This window comes from Macaca nemestrina, chromosome 6 (assembly GCF_043159975.1).
Source record: "Macaca nemestrina isolate mMacNem1 chromosome 6, mMacNem.hap1, whole genome shotgun sequence".
NCBI lineage: Eukaryota > Metazoa > Chordata > Mammalia > Primates > Cercopithecidae > Macaca > Macaca nemestrina.
In genome coordinates, this window is record NC_092130.1 from 37,054,841 (window position 1) to 37,067,087 (window position 12,247).

The following is a 12,247-nucleotide window of genomic DNA, read 5'->3' on the forward strand; positions in this document are numbered from 1 at the left end:
TGCCAAACTGTGACTTTAAAATTTTAAATTACTCAACAGGGTAAACAAACCACAAATACCACTTAAATCAAACTGTACACATTTGCACATGCGTTTCCTATAAATAGTACATGAGTTTCAAGTCTTCACTTTTGAAATTCAGAAATGGGTTTTATCTTCTTCCAGTAGAAATAGAAACTTGATTTATTTAATTAATTTATTTTTATTTTTGAGACGGAGTCTCTGTGGCCCAGGCTATAGTGTAGGAGGGTGATCTTGGCTCACCGCAACCTCTGCTTCCTGGGTTCAAGTGATTCTCCTGCCTCAGCCTGCCGAGTAGCTGGGATTACAGGTGCCTGCCACCATGCCCAGCTAATTTTTGTATTTTTAGTAGAAACGAGGTTTCTCCATGTTGGCCAGACTGGTCTCGAACTCCTGACCTCAGGTGATATGCCTGTCTCAGCCTCCCAGAGTGCTGGGGATTACAGGCGTGAGCCACCACGCCCAACTAAAAACTTGATTTTTAAAAATCCAAATCAAAGACAGAATTGTATATTTTAATACATTTATTGGCAGCCTTGATGCTATACCATATGGCTCTTTATCATTTAAACAGCTTGTAAAGGCAAACACTTCAGGATTCATGAGTGACAGAAGGATTGAGTACTTTGGGAGATAAGAGAGAACTTTTGTTGAGGATGGTTGAGGAAGAGTCCAAGGCAATAACAGGCAGAATAAGCAAAAATCTAGAGACCCACTGTAGGCACTCAAGTATATGTTTGTTAGAATGAATGGCTGAACTTGGTGTATTAAGTAACACTGAGAAAACCATACTGACTGGAAGATAGTTCCTACAAGAAACTGGTGAGACGTATGTTACAGTCCAGATTGTGGTGAGCCTTGTTAAAGTTTGGATTTTATTTTTATAAGGCTCCCCTTATAAAAGGTTTCATAGGGGGTTGGAAATGAGGCTTAGGGCTGTTAATGGGGACAAAGTGAGGTTTTAGGGTAGTGGTTTTCAAACTGTTTAAATCCAAACTTTGATGATAACCCTGACATAACGATTGTTTATAACTTCCATTTCAGTTTTACTGGTTTTGTCAAAACATCTTCATTGATCTTACTGATTGCTTCCTATGCAGATTAATATTATAAATTTGAATGTACAAAGGAAGCTTTAGCAGTAAAATAGCAACTTTTATCTGTCTTATGTATTGGAGGTGCTGCATAATATTTAATTTTTTTTTTTTTTTTTTTGAGACAGAGTATCTCTCTTGTTCCCCGGGCTGGAGTGCAATGGTGTGATGTCGGCACTCTGCAACCTTTGCCTCCCGTGTTTAAGCGATTCTCCTGGCTCAGCCTCCCAAGTAGCTGGGATTACAGGCACATGCCACCACGCCCAGCTAATTTTGTGTTTTTAGTAGAGACAGGGTTTCTCCATGTTGATCAGGCTGGTCTTGAACTCCTGACCTCAGGTAATCTGCCTGCCTCAGCCTCTTAAAGTGCTGGGATTACAGGCATGAGCTACCACGCCTGGCCAAGATTTAATTTTTTAAAAGAAAATATTTTGCTAAGGGTTTCGAAACTCTTATTTTAGCAAGAATGGATTAAGACAAATTAAAACTATAAGGCAAAGAGGAGGCTCTTGTGTTTGGAATTCTTTGCTAATATTTACACAATATAATTCTTTCCACAAATATTTAATGATGCCAGATATTAGATGGTTATAATGGCAAAAGTGTTCAAAGGATGCTATCATATTCATGATTCATGACCAAAATGAACATTATAAGGCTATCCCTCTTCAGAATTAAATACGTTACTTCTGTGGAAAACTTGCTTTTAATGTAGAAGTTGTCCCAGAGACTTTCTTCCTTTCTCATGTCCTCTTATGTCCACTGCTGAGCTAACACGGCTCACTGAATGACACAGAAAAAACATCTTTGGTGGGGAGTTCTCTATATAGTAAATGTTTCATTTATTGAGGTGGTGAACGGGAAGTGCTGCTGGCAAGAGAGGATGGGAAGAGAAATCTACCCAAATCCTTACCCGCTTTACAGAACATAAACTTCGTGTTCAGTAGTATACAATAACTTAACGATCAAGACATCTTAACTTGTCTGTTTTCAGACGAAAGAACTATCATTTGGCTTGATCAGGTATTTAGTATTTATTCGTTCAAGCAAGTGCTTAAGTTTTTTGTTATCTCAGGGTTTCACGTTAGCTATTAACCAAAAGAACTAATTTTAGTTCTGGAAGTCTAAAAGGAAGTAAGGGAAGGTGAGGAGTAATAAGAGAAGATGAAGGGAGACTTTGGGAATGGTCTATGAACTTCTAGTAACTGTACCACCTTAAAATAGACAAATTACAATGCAATTATGAAGATATGTATTTTTCAGTGATGACAACTAAAATGTTTGCACAGAATTTTCTTTTTTATTGAGTGTTAGAAATTCTACTTTGGAGATACTACCTTGCACAACAAAAAAATAAAAAGTGAGTGTGGAATCTCATCTTGTGGCTCTAGGAAATTTTTTAAGTGTGGAAACTGAAGGAGAAGAGGAGAAAGGGAGCATGGCATTCCCCTGTTTGTAGTTCACGAGGTGGGTTTAAATTGCCTTTTGCCAGTGCAGCTGCACGCTGAGGATTATAGAATTATTTTTAAATGTTTGTAGAATTATTTTTCACTTATTAGATAAGATGTATATCTTTTGATTTTCTCCAATTTCAGCTTTCTTATGCTGTGATGCTCAAGACAATTTTGTATACCATATGTAGTTTTGTTAAATTAACAAAGTGGTGTTTTTTGTTTTTCTTTTTCCCATTGGTTAAAATGTAAAGAGAAAGTGGAAGTTAGAAATGTATCCAAAAATGTAACTTTCCCTATAATTATTAAAATAGCAATCTAAATTTGAATTTTCTTTGTGCATAATCTTTTTTCAAGCTATTTGCCATGTTAACAAACTTGCTTTCCTGTAGCAAATATACTAGCAGTACATTATAAATATGTAACTTTCAACCTATTTAATGAACAGTTGATGCTTTTTTAGCCCTTTGGATTTAAAATAGAAGCACTGAAGAGGTGATGAGCCACTGCTGCCTCAGCATTATTTCAAAATCCTGTTTATAAACTCTACAATTTCCAAGGTCATGAATGTAGCACCTTTCCAGGTACTAACTATTGGGACAAAGATAGAATTTGATTTTATGTATTTACCTATTGACTGAAGTCTAACTTAAATCTTACACCTAGTGAGATCTTAGAAATAACATATGTACTCTGACCTGTAACTAATCCTAGTATTCTGTGTGTATATTATTTCTCCTTTGGGCTCCTAAAAGGAAAATTAACGTACATCTGATGATCATTAGCACTAACCTTTTTCAGCAAAACGTAAATGTTTAGAAAGAAGTATAGGATAATTTAGTAATTTAATAATGTGACAACATTTGTGTGTGATTTTTTTTTTTTTGAGAATACAAATTGTGAGAAACAAAAGTAAAAGCAGCAGCAGAAGAAATATCATTATAGGATCAAAAGATTGTAGGAACCAAAACTTCAAAATTATTGGGCATAATGTACTAAAAACAGGGCAGTGGAGGAAGGGGACAGTCCAGACAAGCTCTGAGGGTCCAAACAAAGTATTAAAATCCACAATCCTATATTGTTATTGAAGTGATTTGCTCTGCTATTTGGGCTTGGGAATTAAGTGAAATTGTTGATATACTAGACAGATACTTCCTATCCATTTTTCTCTTGATAATCAGGGTTCATTTTTTCTATTTCCTATTTCTTTGGATATTCCATTTCTTAACAATCTCAGTCCTTATGCTAAGAATTGGTTATTTAAAACAATGTAAATCAACCTCAGTCTAATTGGTTTAAGTTCAAATCCATTTTAAGATCGATACTGCGTCCTTTAAAAATTTTATTTAAAAGATACTTAAACTGATGAGAGGATACTACCCATTCCACTGATAAAGTGTGACGTAAGTTTATCTATTGAGGGCTAGTTATTTGGTTTAAAAATGCTGAGATTATGGAAAGTGGATTGGAATATTTTGGAGCAATATTAAAAACAATATCTGTAATAATTTAATAAACTTATAAATCCCTCTTTCTCTGTTGATCTATCTTGAAAAGACTCTCTTCTGTCTCTAGGCATTCCTTCTCTGCGGTGTGATTGGTAGACAGGGAGTAAACAACTTACTGTAAATGGGCACCATGCCAGTTGGCTTCAGGCAACATCAAGCTTGTGACTTGCAGTCAGGGTTAGGAAAATGCCTTTTAACTTGTTCATCTCTGCCTCTTTTAAACATTAAAAAAAGGCACAACTCTACTAATTATTAAGTATTTCATAGGTCTTTTAGGGCTTATAAGATCTTTTAGGAATGGCCTGGAAGTTATTAGTACTATTTCATTGAATCTGAATACCTCTAACATGATAATGAGAAGTTTTTAAAGGGTGGCTGTATAGTTAAACGGAATTTCTCAGATTGACTTCCTCCTTATGTTGATTTATTTGGGATCATATTTGGGAGTTTCTCTGCCCTACTTTCAATGTATTTAATTTACTGACCATCACTATTTGGGGGGAAAAAGTTATATGATATTTAAAAACCAAGAGTTTTACAGTTATTCCCCCTTTTAGATTTATTTATTTATTTATTTTTTAAAGACAGGGTCTTGCTCTGTCACCCAGGCTGGAGCAGAGTGGCATGATCCTAGCTCACTGCAGCCTTGAACTCCTGGGCTCAGGCTATCCTACCACCTCAGCCCAAGTAGCTAAGTGTCAAGTAAGAATCACCTGGGAAATTCCAAGGCTGTATACCAGATTTCCTAAATTAGATTTTTGGGGTTGGGTATCTGAATTTTGGTAAAGCCCTCCACGTGTTTCTGGAATTGCTTCTAAGAACAATTGATAACATAATAGCTGTGGCCACTATAGGGGTAGTCTGTCATATTTAGATATAGGCATACCTTGTTTTATTGCACTTTACAAATATTGCGTGTTTATTTGGTTTTGTTTCACTTACAAATTGAAGGTTTGTGGCAACCCTATATTAAGTGAGTCTGTCAGTGCCATTTTTCCAACAGCTTGTGCTCATTTTGTGTCTCTGTATCACATTTTGGTAATTCTCTCAGTATTTCAGACTTTCTTATCATTATTGTATCTGTTATGACCAGTAATCAGTGAGCTTTGATTTTTTTTTTTTTTTGAGATGGACTTTTGCTCTGTCACCCAGGCTGGAGTGCAGTGGTGCAATCTCGGCTCTCAGCAACCTCTGCCTCCCGGGTTCAAGCAATCCTCCTGCCTCAGCCTCCCCAGTAGCTGGAACTACAGACGTGTACACCACACCTGGCTAATTTTTGTATTTTTAGTAGAGACGGGGACTCCCCATGTTGGCTAGGCTGGTCTCGAACTCCTGACCTCAGGTGATCCGCTCACCTCGGCCTCCCAAAGTGCTGGGATTACCGTGCCGGCCTGATGTTACTATTTTAATTGTTTTCAGGCACCATAAACCTTGCCTACATAAGATACCGTACTTAATTGATAAATATTGCACATGTTCTGACTGCTCTACCAACTGGCCATTCCCTGTCTCTCTCCCTCTTCTTGGGACTGTCAAATCCCTGAGACACAATAATATTAAAATTAAGCTAATTAATAACCCTACAGTGGCCTCTAAATGTTGAAGTGAAAGAGTCGCATGTCTCTCACTTTAAATAAAAAGCTAGAAGTGGTTAAGCGTAGTGAGGAAGGCACATCAAAAGCCAAGACAGGCCAAAAGCAAGGACTCTTGTACTAAACAGTTAGCTAAATTGTGAACGCAAAGGAAAAGCTCTTGAAGGAAATAACTAGTGCTACTCCAGCAAACATGTGAATGATCAGAAAGTGAAGCAGCTTACTTGCTGATACAAAGGAAGTTTTAGTGGTCTGGACAGAAGATCAAACCAGTCACAACATTTCTTTAAGCCAAAGGCTAACTTTCTTCAATTCTGTGAAGGCTGTGAGAGGTGAGAAAGCTGCAGAAGAAAAACTGGAAACTAGCAGAGGTCGGTTGATGAGGTTTAGGAAAAGAAGCCATCTCTGTAACATAAAAGTGCAAGGTGAAGCAGCAAGTGCTGATATAGAAACTGCAGCAAGTTACCTAGAAGATCTAGCTAAGATTGCTAAACAAAAGATTTTCCATGTAGATGAAAAAGCCTTTTGTTGGAAGAAGATGCCATCTAGGACTTTTCACAGCTAGAGAGGAGTCAATGTCTGGCTTCAAAGGACAGGCTGACACTCTTGTTAGGGGATAATGTAGCTGGTGACTTTAAGTTGAAGCCAGGGCTCATTTACCACTCCAAAAATCCAAAGACCCTTAAGAATTATGCTTAATCTTCTCTGCTTGTACTCTAGAAATGAAACAACAAAGCCTGGATGACAGCACATCTGTTTATAGTATGCTTCACTGAATATTTTAAGGCCACTGTAAAGACCTGTTCAACTGTTCAGAAAAAAATGATTACTTTCAAAATATTACTGTCCATTGACAATGCACCTGGGCTCACCCAAGAGCTCTAACGGAATTGTACAACAAGTTGGATGTTGTTCTCATGCCTGCCAACACATCATCCGTTTGTAGCCCACGAATCAAGGAGTAATGTCAAGTTTCAAATCAGTACATTTTGTAAGGCTGTACCTGCTATAGACAGCGATTCCTCTGGTGGACCTGGGCAAAGTAAGTCAAAAACCTTCTGAAAAGGATTGGCCGTTCTAGATGCTATTAAGAATTTGTGATTCACAGGAGGAGGTCAAAGGATCAACATTAATAGCAGTTTGAAGGAAGTTGATTCCAACATTTATAGATGAATTTGAGGGGCTCAGCACTTCAGTTTAGGAAGTCACTGCAGATGTGGTAGAAACAGCAAGAGAACTAGAATTAGAAGTGGAGCCTGAAAATGTGATGGAATTCCTGCAATCTCATGAGAAAATGTGAATGGATGAGGAGTTTCTTCTTATGGATGGATGAGCAAATAAATTTGTTTCTTGAGATGGAATCTACTCATGGTGAAGATTCTGTGAACCTTGTTGAAATAACAAAGGATTTAGAGTATTACATAAACTTAATTGGTAAAGCAGCAGCATGGTTTGAGTGGATTGATTCCAATTTTGAAAGAATTTGTACTGTGGGTAAAATGCCATTGAATAGCGTCTCATGCTACAAAGAAATCTTTTATGAAAAGAAAAGTGAAACTCCATTGTTGCCTACTTTAAGAAATTGCCACAGCCACCCCACCTTCAGCATCCACCTCTCTGATCAGTCGGCAGGCATCAACACCGAAGCAAGACCCTCCACCAGGAAAAAGATAGCAATTCACTGAAAGTTCAGATGATTGTTAGCATTTGTAAGCAATATTTTAAGATTAAGGTAAATACATGTTTAAAGACATAATGCTATTGCACACTTAATAGACTACAGTATAGTATAAATACAACTTTTATGTGTAGTGAGAAACCAAAAAATTCATGTGATTTGCTTTGTTGCCATATTCACTTTATTGTAGTGGTCTAGAACCGAACCTGAAATATCTCAGAGGTATGCCTGTATTAATATTATTTTGCAAGTAAAAAACCCATCATATAAAAAAAGTAGAATATGTTGAGATTTCAGTAATATGAATGAAAATGTTTTTCTGTAACTGAAGAACATGATAAATTGTAATTAGGGAAGAATGTAAACCAAGAAAAGATGTCCGAGATAGCCAGTTCTTGTAGTTCATAATATAAAATTTCATTATACCAATCTCAGTAAGAATACTTTTAATAGCTGTTATTTATTTGGGATATAGAATTTATAAAGTACACAGTCATCTTCTTATGATCAATTCTAGGATCACATTATAACCGTTTACCCAGTATTACAGTGTAGTACCAAGACAAGGAGACCAAATTATAGAAGGACAAAGATTTGCTAAGCATATTTTGTCATCAGCATACCACATTGCATGTGCATGCATGTGTGTGTTTGTGCATGTGTGTGATTGTATAAAATATTAGAAATCCAACCCCCAAAAGTTAAATGACTAGGAATGTTGTGAAGGGATTAAGCTACCCCTGAAATTACATAACAAAACTCTTTTCATCTATTAGGTCATCTTTCGAACATCTTCTCTTAAATTTGTTATAGATCTGTCTCATCTGTTTGGATTAAAATTGGTCTGAAAGCCTAAAATAGCTTTTTACCTATATAATTATTTCCCAACTAGCTTGTAGTATAGGTATAAAGCTATCACACTTGCTATTTTAGTGAAGTATGTAAAAACTACCATCTTTCAATTAGGAACCATTGGATAGCTTCTACAGGATTGCTGGGGGGAACCTTCATAAAGAAAGTTATATCTTTTTTAATTTTTTGTTATTTTACGTAGCTGAGAATATAAAATAAGTCTGCTAATAATAGAGTAGAAATGTTTTCTGTAACAGATTAATATTGATCAAATGTGTTATTAAATGCTAAAACACCATTTTTTTTCCTCTGTAAGCCATGTGTTTCATGCCACAACACAACAGGGACAATTGTCTGTGTTTTATGACAGTTTTGTTCTGTCAGATGTTGTTTGTTCATTTTGGTCAACAAATGAAGAGAGCCCTGGACACATCTTTTTTTCCTTAACAAAAGACGAAAATTATTCTTATCTGTATGTCTATAATCCTGACTCTTTGAATGGCTTTAATTTTTTTTAAATCAGCATTTTTTATAAAGATAGGTGTTTGGAATGTGGGCGATATGGCTGGACACTTAGATTGGGACCAAATAATAGAAGGTTTTGAACATCTTGCTGAGAGGTTTGGGTTTTACTCTGAAGGCAGTAGAGAACCATTATGTTTTTAAGCCAGGATTGACTTGTTCTAAGCTGTACCTTAGAAATATTACTCTGGCAGTTGTACATGGGATGAGCTGTACGTTGCTCTGTTTTATTTGGGGAGATAGTTCTCTAGGAGAGACTACATAGGAAGGCAGTTATATGAGTCATTAACAAAGGTCTGGCAAAAAGTAGTAAAAGCATTAACTGGAGTGATTAGCAGTGGGGAAGGAAATAAAAGGATAGATGGTGGGAGTCATTTGGAAAGTATGAGGCAATTCATTGACCTTACAGAATCACTGGTTTTCTGCTTCCACTCCATTGACCTTTCCAAGGTTATCAGTGACCTGCTTGTCCTTAAATTCAGTGGACACTTTCCAGTAACCTACTGTTGGCACCAGCCCTGTGCTAGACACCAGGATCCTGTTTGTAAAGGCATCTGCCAGTGGTTTCTGTGACACAATTGTTTCTAGTTTTCCTCCTACTTCTCTAGCCTCTTCGCAAGTTCTTCTTTCAGTTTCTCAGAGCTTTGTGCTAGGCGCTCTTCTTATTTTCTCCTTCTCCAAGTGATCTCATCTTTTTCTGTTGCATCAATTACCATTTGTCCTTATACAAAGGACAGCCATATCTACTGTATCTCCAGCTTAGATCTCTCTCTGCCTCCTGACCCATATTTCCAACTATCTAACTGGGTATCTTTTCTTGGATGAGTTACCGTTCTCTCAAACACAACATGTCCAAAATAATTCATTGACTTATTCTAAGGCTTGCTTCCTCTTTCTCCTGTAGTCCCTGTCTCAGGAAATATATGGTGCTATCAATCCCAAAGCAGAAATCTGGACATAATCCCTAACTACCCTTTTCCCCTCTCTCTGCATATAATTTCAGTCATTAGGCCTCATAGATTTGACTAAATAAATACCTTGCAAACCCCTCTACTTATATTCTTAACTGCTCCTACCTTAAGCCAGGCTGCCATAATTTTGTAGCTGAATAACTGCATCATCATCTTGACTGGCTCCCTTGTCATCTTCAATCTATATTCTGGATTGCAGCTAGAGCTTTCAAACATAAATATGTGATAAGATCAGTCCTGTGTTTAGAATACCCTAGGGTTCTCACTGTTCTCAGTACAGTCTAAGGGTTTACCATGGATTACAGGGTCTTTTATGATTTGGTGAGCTTTTTATTGTATAATCTTTCTAAACTGCCTTTACTTCCCTCTTTCTTGGCTCTCTTTGCATAATGCTGTTCCCTGTACTTCACCTCATGTCTAACCTTCATCTCCCTTTCACTTCTCTTCCTCCAAAATTCCTCTGAATATCACATTGTCATGCAGGCCCATTGTTGATCTCCCACGTCTGGGTTAGATATCACTCCTCAGTACCATCACCGCACCAGACGTGTCCCCCATCCTAGCATTTGCCTCAGTGTATTGCAACTACTGTGTACTTGTGTCTATGACTCTTGCTAGTCTAAAAGTTTTGGGAGAGCAAAGGTTCATGTTTGTGTTTTTCACTGTGGTATACCCCAGTGCCAGTATATGATAAGCTCTCAAAATATTTGTTAGATGTATGAAGAACTGAAAAAGAGAACAGGAAGAGGTAAGTTTCAAGACTAGGAAACAAGGCTATGAAAGTTGCAGGAAAGCAGCAGGTTACAACCTAGAAGAGGAGTTTGTTTTAGGAAATACTGTGTTTTAGACCACTATAACTGAAGCAAAAAACCAAGGCCTGGGTGTGGATAGTCCACTATCTGGTAACAGTGGATACTGATGGGTGGCAAAGTTGGAGAGGAAGAGAGCCAGATTCCAAAACAGAAGGGGTAAAGTCTTCTAAAAAGATAGATTATAGTAAGAAGGATTAGGGGATGGAAATATGAGCCTGTTCCACTCATAGACCTTAAACATGAGATAATGAGCCATCATGAAGAGAGTAGGCAGTTGTCCAGTGAAGAAGGGGATGCTAACCCTTCTTAAGCTTGAACCTTTAGGTAGAAGCAGTTAGAGAAGGAACAGCCATCATCAGATAGTGTTGTAAGGAAAATGGTATCCTTGGGGAAACCTGTGTTTTGGTAAAGCAAAGCAACTAAGAAAGAATATACTACCGTTGTTTAACAATCACCACAAAAAGACAGTAGGATCATCTTTGACCCCCCTCATCCTTTTTCAGGGACTTGAAGGACTAAGAAGAGAGAAATCTGTAGAAGAGGGTTCTCTCTCTGATCCTCCCTCCACTTCAGTTTTACCACACATAATGCAACAATAATTAAGAATTTGTATAAAATGTCACCAGGTTGGCATGCACGGAGAGAAAATTATTCAGGTGTTTTCCTTTGTCAATAATACAAGGAGCATTTGTGGGGGAAAATATTTACAAATATAGTAAGACCCATTCTCTTTCTATATTTATGTGAAAATTTTAAGTTGTGCCCTTGTTTTATGTGTTTCTACTTAAAGATACCATACTTAATATATATTGTTGATTCATTAACATCGAACTCATGGCTAACAGCACTATAAATCATGCCTGATCAAAGCTTATGGTACTCGTACTTTCTCTGTAAGGTACATTATAGTCTTCTCATACATGGGAACTCTAGGTAGTACTTAAGTACTATGCATGGAGGCCATTTTAAACAGCAAAATTCCCGAGAAAAAGCACAAAACTCAAAAAAATGTGCCAGTAAATTTACCATGAAAAGGACACTTGTTTACAGTTTGAGAGCTTAAAGCAAGAAAGTGGAGTGTCAGTTCGTTTGGCTTCACCTGGGAACATGCATATCAGTTGGCTCAAACTTTTTGCTATTCTGTGTTTATCCACGAATTGACAGGAAAGCAAGTATGGATTTGGGGGTTACAAATAAAATTTAGCAAACACATAAACTTGCAGATGTGGAATCTACAAGTAGTTAGAATCAACTATATTAGTTTGATCATTAAATCAGTTTTTTAAAGTACTATTATAACACCTTCTAACCTGCCCCATTCACTGAGTGTTGTAGTTTATAGTTTCATTGGGCATTTTCAGTAGTTTTATCTGAAGTCACTTTTGAAATTTTGCACTTGAAGCTCCAAAGTATGCTACCGGAAACACGAGTTGATGCTGTGAAACAAAATCAACAGGTAATCCACCATCACAGTTGTGGGCTAGAATGCTTAAGAAACCTTGGAGACCCAGAGATCTGAGATGAATACTGAAGAATTATAGGCAGGTTTACTCAGTCAAGCTGCCTGTATTTTGAGGGTGTAGTCCTCAGACCAAAAAGACACCAATGAACAAACTCAGATGGCCTCACTGGGGAACAGAGATTGAAAGCTGACACTGGAATGTGTACTTAAAAAAGTGAGAGCCCATTTTGGAAAGAGGCAGACTGGGCACAGAATGTGGAGAGCTATATTTGCTAACTGAAGAA

At 37.2% G+C, this 12,247-nt stretch overlaps 1 protein-coding gene and 1 long non-coding RNA gene across 8 annotated transcripts in view; one reads left to right on the forward strand and one right to left on the reverse strand.

The window, feature by feature from the left end:
• LOC105466957 (nuclear receptor subfamily 3 group C member 1) overlaps window positions 1-12,247 on the forward strand; it is a 454,549-nt gene that overhangs the window by 373,688 nt on the left and 68,614 nt on the right. The window lies entirely within an intron of this gene.
• The window catches only part of LOC139363751 (uncharacterized), a 54,275-nt gene that overhangs the window by 12,522 nt on the left and 29,506 nt on the right, over window positions 1-12,247 (reverse strand). For both annotated transcript variants that reach the window (XR_011624624.1, XR_011624623.1), the window contains one exon: window positions 9,795-9,894. This is a non-coding gene — a long non-coding RNA (uncharacterized lncRNA). The remainder of the gene's footprint in view (window positions 1-9,794; window positions 9,895-12,247) is intronic.